The sequence below is a fragment of the Engystomops pustulosus genome, chromosome 11 (assembly GCF_040894005.1).
Source record: "Engystomops pustulosus chromosome 11, aEngPut4.maternal, whole genome shotgun sequence".
Classification (NCBI taxonomy): domain Eukaryota; kingdom Metazoa; phylum Chordata; class Amphibia; order Anura; family Leptodactylidae; genus Engystomops; species Engystomops pustulosus.
The window spans coordinates 64,782,316-64,792,419 of record NC_092421.1 but is presented as its reverse complement, the minus strand read 5'-3'; the positions used below and the strand labels follow the sequence as shown (position 1 = coordinate 64,792,419).

At 48.2% G+C, this 10,104-nt stretch overlaps 1 long non-coding RNA gene across 1 annotated transcript; it reads right to left on the bottom strand.

Moving 5' to 3' along the window:
• Window positions 1–287: 287 nt before the first annotated feature.
• Window positions 288–6,883, bottom strand: LOC140105716 (uncharacterized). The gene is made up of 3 exons (XR_011850626.1): window positions 6,483–6,883; window positions 4,417–4,617; window positions 288–3,184 (listed from the first exon to the last, which is right to left on the bottom strand). It is a non-coding gene; the product is annotated as an uncharacterized lncRNA (long non-coding RNA).
• Between the last annotated feature and the right edge of the window lie 3,221 nt (window positions 6,884–10,104).

Sequence of the window (10,104 nt, the reverse complement as noted above, 5' to 3'; positions counted from 1 at the left end):
CTAAATTGCCAGCCAAGCAAATTGATGCTCCTACCCACTAGCAATGGCTGGGATTGGCCAGGGGTATCTGCTCTGACCAATCACATCCATGCCTAGTAGGCAGGGGCATCAATTTGCCCAAGGGACTGCTCAGCCGCCCATCTGGTAATATGTCCAGGTCGTGGGACACACCCTAACCCCAGATACACCAAAATGGACCCATATTTAATCTAAACCGCCCTCCAACATCCAAAACCAACAAAGACCAAAAGACAAAAGAGCTTGTAGGTATAAAAAAAAATCTCCACTTTATTCAAAATAACACATACAGTATATGTACACCACTTTCAGAAGGGATTCCTGAAAGTCGGAAGTATAGGGGGAACAAAGCAATGTCCCAGATGGATATGGGACTGACACAAAGAACCTATGGCCCCCCTACCCTGTTAGTGCCTCAGAAATTGTGCCGCAAACAGTATATTAGAAGAGGTATTATGTCCAAATGTAGGACTAGTATTTAGGAACCCCAGGCCTGAACCTAAAGTTCAGGTCCACTCATCTATATTTCTGACCATTCCCCATAATCTCCTTGTCTCCTGCTGAATATCATCTGGACGTGAGTTTATTCTCATAAATTACCTTATTTTTTAGTATCCACACATATAATGGATAAGGTAGGTGGGGGTGGGGCAGTGCTTCAAGGGTTGTGGGGTTGTTGTTACTCCAGGTCTTATAAGAAATGACTATTCTGGGTCTGAAACATAATGTTTAGGTTAAGCTCGGGATGGGTACAGCCTCATGGGGTGAAGCTATTCAGGGAAGAATAATGAAGTTAAGCAGGGGTGGGGCCTTGCATTAAGCAGTGCAGATACTCAGGATCCAAAAAACATTAAATGTGATAAGCCTTGCATCAAGGGATTGTAGCAACTCCAGTCCTGAAGACTAATGTATTGGTTAAGCTGGGGCGTGGTTACTGAGGATGTGAAAACGGGTGAGATAAGCTGGGGTGGGATTAGCCATCCAGGGGTTGAGCTGCTCAAGATCTAAAGGATAATTTAGAGTGGTAACATCTTTTTGGGTGGGGTATCCAGAACGGAACAATAATACATGAGATAAGCAGGGATGTGGTTACTGAGGATCTGGAAAATGGATGAGATAATCTGAGGTGGGGTAAGGAATCCAGGGATGAAGCAACTCAATATCTTAAACATAATGAATTAAACAGAGATTGGGAATTACATCAAAGGGTTTTGTTTCTCATGATGTAAAGGATATCTTACATGGGCTGGGCGGAAGAATGATTAATTAGTGTGAGACTACCAAGGGTCCAAAGATTAATATATCATATAAGCAGGGGTGTGGCATTGCATAAGGGTCTAATGATTGATATACGTCATATGCAGGGGTGGTTTATTGTATAAGGGTGTGGCTACTAAGGGTCCAGTGATTAATATATCATATAAGCAGGGGCGTGGCATTGCATAAGGGTGTGGCTTCTTAGGGTCCAATGACATCATATAAGCAGGGGTGGGTCACTGCATTAGGGTTTGGCTACTAAGGGTCCAATGATTAATATACATCATATGCAGAGGTGGTTTCTTGTTTAAGGGGGTGCTACTAAGGGTCCAATAAATGATATATCATATAAGCAGAGGAGGGACTTGGATCAATGGGTGTGGCTACTGTGGGTCCAATGAATAATTAATCATAAACAAGTGTGAAGTTTTGCTTCAAGGATGGGATTGGAATTTTGAGTTGCACGTTGGAACACCAATATCTTTTATTTTTTAGATTTCGGGTCACAAGTAGGGGGGGGGCCTTGGGATATTGGGGGAGTGTCTCTGTATGTGTATTAGGTTTTTGTCATACAAGGATATTGGGCTTTGCTACCTTGTGATGTATTGTTTTAAAACTTTAATTAAAAAGTTAAGAAAAGAAAAAAAATTCCCTCCTAGTTGAGCAGATACAATGTGACAAGTTAACAATTAGGCTGGTGGAATTCTTGAGATGACTTTGCCTTTAATAAGAAGGACCAGCGACAGGACGTTCAGGACCAAAAGACCAAATCTTATGTAGGAAAATGTCAGCAATTAAAAAATAATTAATGCAAATTGTATCTCATTATAACACGACTAGAAGTCCACATCCAGAGGACGCAGCGCCGGAGGTTCTAGAGTCTCAGCCAAGGACAGGAGATTATTATCCACAATTATCCAGCAGCACGACTGGGAAGGGTTAATAGGAACTTCTTGCCTTTAGGGTCATGTGCGAGAGACGGAATGAAATACCAAACACATACACAAAGAATAATACAAGCCAAAATATAGAAATAACAGAAAAATCTATGAAGAAGTAGTAAAAAAAAAATTGAGAAAGTAAAGGAATGTTAATACAAAATACTATTATACAGATAAAAATGATATAAATATATTCATAAAATAGTAATGAAAAAAGAAAAACAAATGTCTACACGCAGAAGGGAAGGGCTGTAACAATGTCTGCAAAGAGCACAGAGAACAGCAGTGTGAGGACACTCCACCAGTGCACTGAGAAACTACAATCCTGAAATGTAAATCTATATATCGCAATCCTGCGTCTAGAAACAGTGGACACAAAGATATTGAGAAACATCTCTCCAGGGACAAATATCTAGCCAGTTACAGAGAGCACAGAGCACAGCAGTGTGAGGACCCAGCCCCAATGCACTCTGAGAGGCTACAGTTCATGTACAGAGCAAAAGAGCATGAAGAAGTAGAAGTGAACTGCAGAGTTTAGAACCTGTAACAATGTTGCAATCTGTATCTAGTAGGGCAGATTGCGGGGATTCGTTACAGTGTTTCAGTCGTATATTAACCTTGAATTAGACCCAGTGTAAAGTGTACGATAAAGAATAGTCCGGTGTATTATTCGCCCCCTCCACCGCTCTTTGTAGAAGCTTCTCCCGCACTTATTTCACATTGTACAAGTTATAAATTGCAAGTTTCCTCCAATGAGAGATATATAGTCATCAAATCCAATTGTACAACAAGACGAGGAGACAACAATGTGCGCCGAGGAGGATTTCGGCTCCTGCTTATGCATTGCCCCCCAGGCCTTGTCAGTGCAGCGATCTGCTATGTGTCACCCTGTCTAATTCCACCCCATCATCAAATGTCAGCGCGTTCCACAACAGCTCCGAACAAGAACTGGCTCCTTCCTCAAGAAGCTGTTGATGAAGAAAAAAGAGAGAATCAGCAATATTTATCAGCGAGGATCGGGGCGAGCAGGTGATTATCAGTCGCCGGGAGACGCTCCGACACCGAGCGCAGATCCAGAGAATATCCCGAATGTTCTACAGACAAGACACCGGGCCAAGGCGGAGAACCGGGGAAAGACACGGAAATAAGTAACAAAAGGAGAACAATAACTGCATTGTCACCGGATAATCCAGGGGGTGAGGGGGCCCGGCCCAGGAGACCTAGGGGCCCACAAGTGTCTTTTCCCAATACAGGAGACAGGTCTATAAAAATAACATTAGCTGCAAGTTACATCTCTGTATCCATCGCTCCGTCCAACTCTACATCCACCAGTCCATCCATCTCTCCATCCAACCCTACAACCATCCGTCCAACTTTATATCCATCCATCCATCCAATCCTATATTCATCCGTCCATCCTTCACTCCATCCCTCCCTCCAACCCTATATCATTCCTCTATCTCTCCATCCAACCCTATATCCATCCATTACTCCATCCATCCCTGGATGGAGCGGAGCCATAGACTAGGGGTTGTTCTAATCCTATATTGTGTGATACTGATCCCCTATAGGAATGATCCAGGGGAAGGTAAACATTCCGTCACTAGTATCAGTGCTGGTGAAGTAACTTCCTGTATGTAGAAAGCGAGTGCACTACTAGCAGCAGAATAGAGAGTGCAGCTCTGGAGTATAACAGAGGATGTAACTCAGGAACAGTACAGGATAAGTAATGTCATGTATGTACACAGTGACTGCGTATGCATAATAGTGAGTGCAGCTCTGGAGTATAATACAGGATAAGTAATGTCATGTACAGTATGTACAATATTTGGGGGGTAAGATTTCGGCCCTATAGGATGTATTCACTTTTCAGCAGCGGAACTTGATGCTTTGTTCTACTACAATCCGTTTTTTTTATGGTTTTGCAGTCATCTTGCCATTTACTTTTAATGATCTCCAGAGCTGCACTCTTCAGTCTTTCGGATCTCCTTGTGGTTGTAGAACATAATGTCTGCCACAGGAAATACCACTATTATATAAAATGATCTCCGAGGGGAAATTAAAATTAAAACTTTTCCTCTCTTTGCGTCTCTCCCTTCCCTGCACCTATAAAGGTTGTGTCAGAGCGGGAGAGGAGGAAGATGAGCGGCTCCTTGATTTACAGCCAAACTGCATTGTGATTGCATTGCCACCTACTTACAAGCCTTGAAGACAATCAGCCTGGTCTTCTGTAGCGCGCCTCTCCCCGTAGCCTGGGGCCATGAGAAGACGTGAGATTTATCCTGCAGCCATCATCCTCAGTCCATTGGAGATCAGGTTCGGGCTGTCTGTCTCCCATCACTGACATTCTACGTGAAACTGATTCCTCTTACATTCTCGCCTCTTCCAAATTCATGCAAGGCTGAAGTAATACAAGGAAAAGAAAATTTAAAATATTCCATCATTATTATCATCATCTTCAGAAGTGAGCGGCAAGAGAAGCGAAAAAATATTCAGATAAATCTCATGATTTATGGATAAAGGGAAGGGAACTACAAGTCCCAGATAAAGCCGTCCTTTATCCATCTACAAATGCAAAAATATAAACTTTAGTATATAAATCAGAAGATCTCACGCCGCTGCAGACCGATCCTCAGAGACCCCCCTCACCTCCTCTACCTGTCCTCCAAAACCGCACAGCCCCCGCGGACCTGTCCCCCTAGACCGCTCCACCCCTGGGGACCTGTCCCCATAGACCCGGCCGCCCACCGGACCTGTCCCCATAGACCCGGCCGCCCCCGGGGACCTGTCCCCATAGACCCTGCCGCCCCCGGGGACCTGTCCCCATAGACCCTGCCGCCCCCGGGGACCTGTCCCCATAGACCCTGCCGCCCCCGGGGACCTGTCCCCATAGACCCTGCCGCCCCTGGGGACCTGTCCCCATAGACCCTGCCGCCCCCGGGGACCTGTCCCCATAGACCCTGCCGCCCCCGGGGACCTGTACCCATAGACCCTGCCACCCCCGGGGACCTGTCCCCGTAGACCCGGCCGCCCCCCGGATCTGTCCCCATAGACCCGGCCGCCCCCGGGGACCTGTCCCCATAGACCAGTGATGGTGAACCTTTTAGGGACCGAGTGCCCAAACTGCAACCCAAACCCCCCTTATTTATCGTGAGGTGCCAACCAAAAGTTAAAGCAGTAAGTTATTGCTCCCTGTTCTTCAACAACTTTCAATCATATTGGCCTCCTGAGGACACCAACACAGTAGAAAGATGAAAAATTTGCTTCATTTTAGCTTTTTTCCAGTGTCCCTCTGTGCACAGAGAATCGTGGGTCCAGCAGGTGGTCCTCCAAAGATAATTTGGCCCTGTCTACTCATCTCTCCCTCTTCCTACAGTCCTGTCTGGTGTGCTGGGGCGATGGCCCGGGTGCCCACAGAAAGGGCTCTGAGTGCCGCCTTTGGCACCCGTGCCATAGGTTCGCCACCGCTGCCATAGACCGTGCCGCCCCCAGGGACCTGACCCCATAGACCGTGCCGCCCCCGGGGACCTGTCCTGCAAAACACCCCCTCAGAGCTGTACTTGAAGACCGCGCCGCCCTTACGGACCTGCCCCCTACGACGGTGCGGCTCCTGCGGACCTGTCCTCCATGACCCTGCCACCCCTGTGGACCTGTCCAGTGTACCCTATCTGTGCACCCCTAAAGATGCACATCTGTCCTGCAGGTCGGTGCCCCTGACAATATGTTACTTGAATTGCACAAGTCCCATCCATCCCATGACCATGATCCTTTGCTCTCTGAATGTCTATGCTGTGTCGGTGTATTTACTTTTCTACTTACCCCGAAAACACAAGACCACAATGGATTTTACTTATTTAACACTTTGTTAAACACCCACTTCTCTGATAAAAAATAACTCTAGTGGCCACAAATGACAACAAGCTTATATGGCGGTAGTCACAGCTTCGCCCCCTGCTGATGACATCACTCATATCCTAGTAATGTTAATGTACAGAAGTGACATAACCACAGCTGTGAATATGCTTTAGTAAAGATGTGGTAGACAGACTTTACCACCAACCTGCAGAAAATCCAGAGAATCTGCACGTTAAATTGTTTGTTCTATCCTGGAATTCACTACAAAATAATTTGCTGCAGGTAAAATCAGCAAAAAACCTACAATATCACGAGCGGCCGCAGAATCCACGCTGCAAACCTGTGGCCATTGTGCCACGGGTGCCGCAGACCACATGCCAGGGTCACATACACACCAGTACACGCACTTACCTTCTCTGCGGATGGTAAGTCTCCTCCAGCAGTAGATTAGACGCCCCACTCCTATGCCAGGACAGGCGCCCCTGGGGGGCACTAGATGGTGTTGGGAGGACACATCCCTGCAGCAGTCTATGAGCAGAGGCTCCTCTTGGGTCCTGATGAGTCCACACTCTGCAGCTGTGAGGCCCTTCCTCGCCTTCACTTTCCCATTACCTCCGGTTAAAGGTGTTGTCCAGGATTAAAAGCACATGCTACTGGGGACTGCACAATAAGGTTATGTGATCAGTCCTGAGACATCACTTGGACTGAGTACAGCACCGCGCAGAGTATAGAGGATGTGCTAAGTATTGCAGCTCAGCAGATCTGTATGTTGCAGTCTCTATCCCTTTAACCTCTTCAGGGCAAGCAAATCCCTGCTCCGCCCCCTGCTGATGACATCACTGATATAATGAGCAGGTTATCGGACATGAGACCCACACACCTTATAATACAGTAACAACTCATCATCTATTACTGCTGTGGTGACATCCCCGCCCCTGCCTGTGTATCCTGTGTGAGAGGTAGTCACAGCCCCGCCCCTGCCTGTGTATCCTGTGTGAGAGGTAGTCACAGCCCCGCCCCCTGCCTGTATATCCTGTGTGAGAGATAGTCACAGCCCCGCCCCCTGCCTGTAAATCCCGTGTGAGAGGTAGCCCCTCCCCCTGCCTGTATATCCTGTGATAGGTAGTCATAGCCCCGCCCCCTGCCTGTATATCCTGTGTGAGAGGTAGTCACAGCCCCGCCCCCTGCCTGTATATCCTGTGTGAGAGGTAGTCACAGCCCCGCCCCCTGTCTGTATATCCTGTGTGAGAGGTAGTCACAGCCCCGGCCCCTGCCTGTATATACTGTGTGAGAGGTAGTCACAGCCCCGCCCCCTGCCTGTATATATCCTATGTGAGAGGTAGTCACAGCCCTACCCCCTGCCTGTATATCCTGTGTGAGAGGTAGTCATAGCCCCACCCCCTGCCTGTATATCCTGTGTGAGAGGTAGTCACAGCCCCGCCCCCTTCCTGTATATACAGTGTGAGAGGTAGCCCCGCCCCCTGCCTGTATATCCCGTGTGAGAGGTAGCCCCGCCCCCTGCCTGTATATCCTGTGTAATAGGTAGTCATAGTCCTGCCCCCTGCCTGTATATCCTGTGTGAGAGGTAGTTACAGCCCCGCCCCCTGCCTATATATCCTGTGTGAGAGGTAGTCACAGCCTCGCCCCCTGTCTGTATATCCTGTGTGAGAGATGGTCACAGCCCTGCCCCCTTCCTGTATATCCTGTGTGAGAGGTAGTCACAGCCCCGCCCCCTGCCTGTATATCCTGTGTAAGAGGTAGTCACAGCCCCGCCCCCTTCCTGTGTATCCTGTGTGAGTTGTAGCCCCGCCCCCTGCCTGTATATCCTGTGTGAGAGGTGGTCACAGCCCCTCCCTCTGTCTGTATATCCTGTGTGAGAGGTAGTCACAGCCCCGCCCCCTGTCTGTATATCCTGTGTGAGAGGTGGTCACAGCCCTGCCCCCTTCCTGTATATCCTGTGTGAGAGGTAGTCACAGCCCCGCCCCCTGCCTGTATATCCTGTGTAAGAGGTAGTCACAGCCCCGCCCCCTTCCTGTATATCCTGTGTGAGTTGTAGCCCCGCCCCCTGCCTGTATATCCTGTGTGAGAGGTGGTCACAGCCCCTCCCTCTGTCTGTATATCCTGTGTGAGAGGTAGTCACAGCCCCGCCCCCTTCCTGTATATCCTGTGTGAGAGGTAGCCCCGCCCCCTGCCTGTATATCCTGTGTGAGAGGTAGTCACAGCCCCGCCCCCTGCCTGTATATCCTGTGTGAGAGGTAGTCACAGCCCCGTCCCCTGCCTGTATATCCTGTGTGAGAGGTAGTCACAGCCCCGTCCCCTGCCTGTATATCCTGTGTGAGAGGTAATCACAGCCCCGCCCCCTGCCTGTATATCCTGTGTGAGAGGTAGTCACAGCCCCGCCCCCTGCCTGTATATCCTGTGTGAGAGGTAGTCACAGCCCCGCCCCCTGCCTGTATATCCTGTGTGAGAGGTAGTCACAGCCCCGTCCCCTGCCTGTATATCCTGTGTGAGAGGTAGTTACAGCCCCGCCCCCTGCCTGTATATCCTGTGTGAGAGGTAGTCACAGCCCCTCCCTCTGTCTGTATATCCTGTGTGAGAGGTAATCACAGCCCCGCCCCCTGCCTGTATATCCTGTGTGAGAGGTAGTCACAGCCCCGCCCCCTGCCTGTATATCCTGTGTGAGAGGTAGTCACAGCCCCGCCCCCTGCCTGTATATCCTGTGTGAGAGGTAGTCACAGCCCCGCCCCCTGTCTGTATATCCTGTGTGAGAGGTAGTCACAGCCCCGCCCCCTGCTTATGACATCACTGATATAGTATCTGACAGCTGGATGGATGTGATGATGGAAGATGAAGCTGTGCAGTCTCTTACATGGGGTCAGTTATTATTTGGCGCTCTCCTTCCTCTCTCGGCGGCCGGTGACAGCATCGCAGGGAGAATTAGTGCAAGTCTCGGGCTGCCACAGATCATTGCTATGGAGAACCTTCTATACTCTATGGCTCCAGGCGATGAGACGTCACAGCTGCTCCGCGCAGGCAACTGAACTTCCTAGGGAGCAAATTAGACTAAAATCATCTTCTGGAGAGACAGGCAGCGAGGACTCGCAAGACACCCGACTGAGGAAGGCTCTGCCATAAATGTTTCATTTATTGAGCCTCCTCTTACTAAGAAGACGTCTTCTTGAAGCTCCTGACAGCGGCGGAGTTCACTTTGCGGCTTCAAAAAGTTTTTATTTAATTTTTTTTTTTTTTTGCAACATTGTAAAATCTTCATCAAGAAATTTATGAGGAGCCCGGCCAATCAGGAAGGACTTTGCAAAGCGGAATTACGAGGATTTAAAGGGATTGTCCAGGATAACAAAATATGCGTCACACATGTACACTGGTTGTGTCTGGTATGACTATTAATGTGGAATAACACATATACACTATAAAAGGTGTGCTCCGTGTTTCGGGGGAAAGTACCTATACTCTCCCTATGTTTTGTATGACTTCAATTGAAAAATTTTATCCAGTCCAAATTTGAGTTGTCCCCGAGATATTTATTGCTGTCTTGCTGTTAAGTTGTCTTCTATAAACTACACACAGAAAATGGAGAAGAATTTTTTCCATCACTCTCTCACGCATCAGCAGGATCATATAGGACATTATAGAGAAGGACTGACCTGTACTCATAGTAATAAAACACTTGGGGTGAAATAGAAACGTACTACTATTATCACCAGCAGCCTCTGGTTGTGCCTGTGTCTCTCCTATGTCACACAGAAGCATCAGCAGGATCATAAAGGACATTATAGAGAAGTTGTGACCTGTATTGATGGGAATAAATCACTTGGGGTGAGAAAGAAACTTTTATTTTATCTGCAGCAGCCTCTGCCCGTACCTGTGTTTCCATCATGAAGCAGCACCTGGAGGATTATATAGGATATTAAAGAGAAGTAATGACCTGTACTGTTTTAAAAAAAAAAAAAAGCATGTCGGGTGAGATAGAAACGTGCTATTATCTCCAGCAGCCTCTGCCTGTGCCTGTATCTCT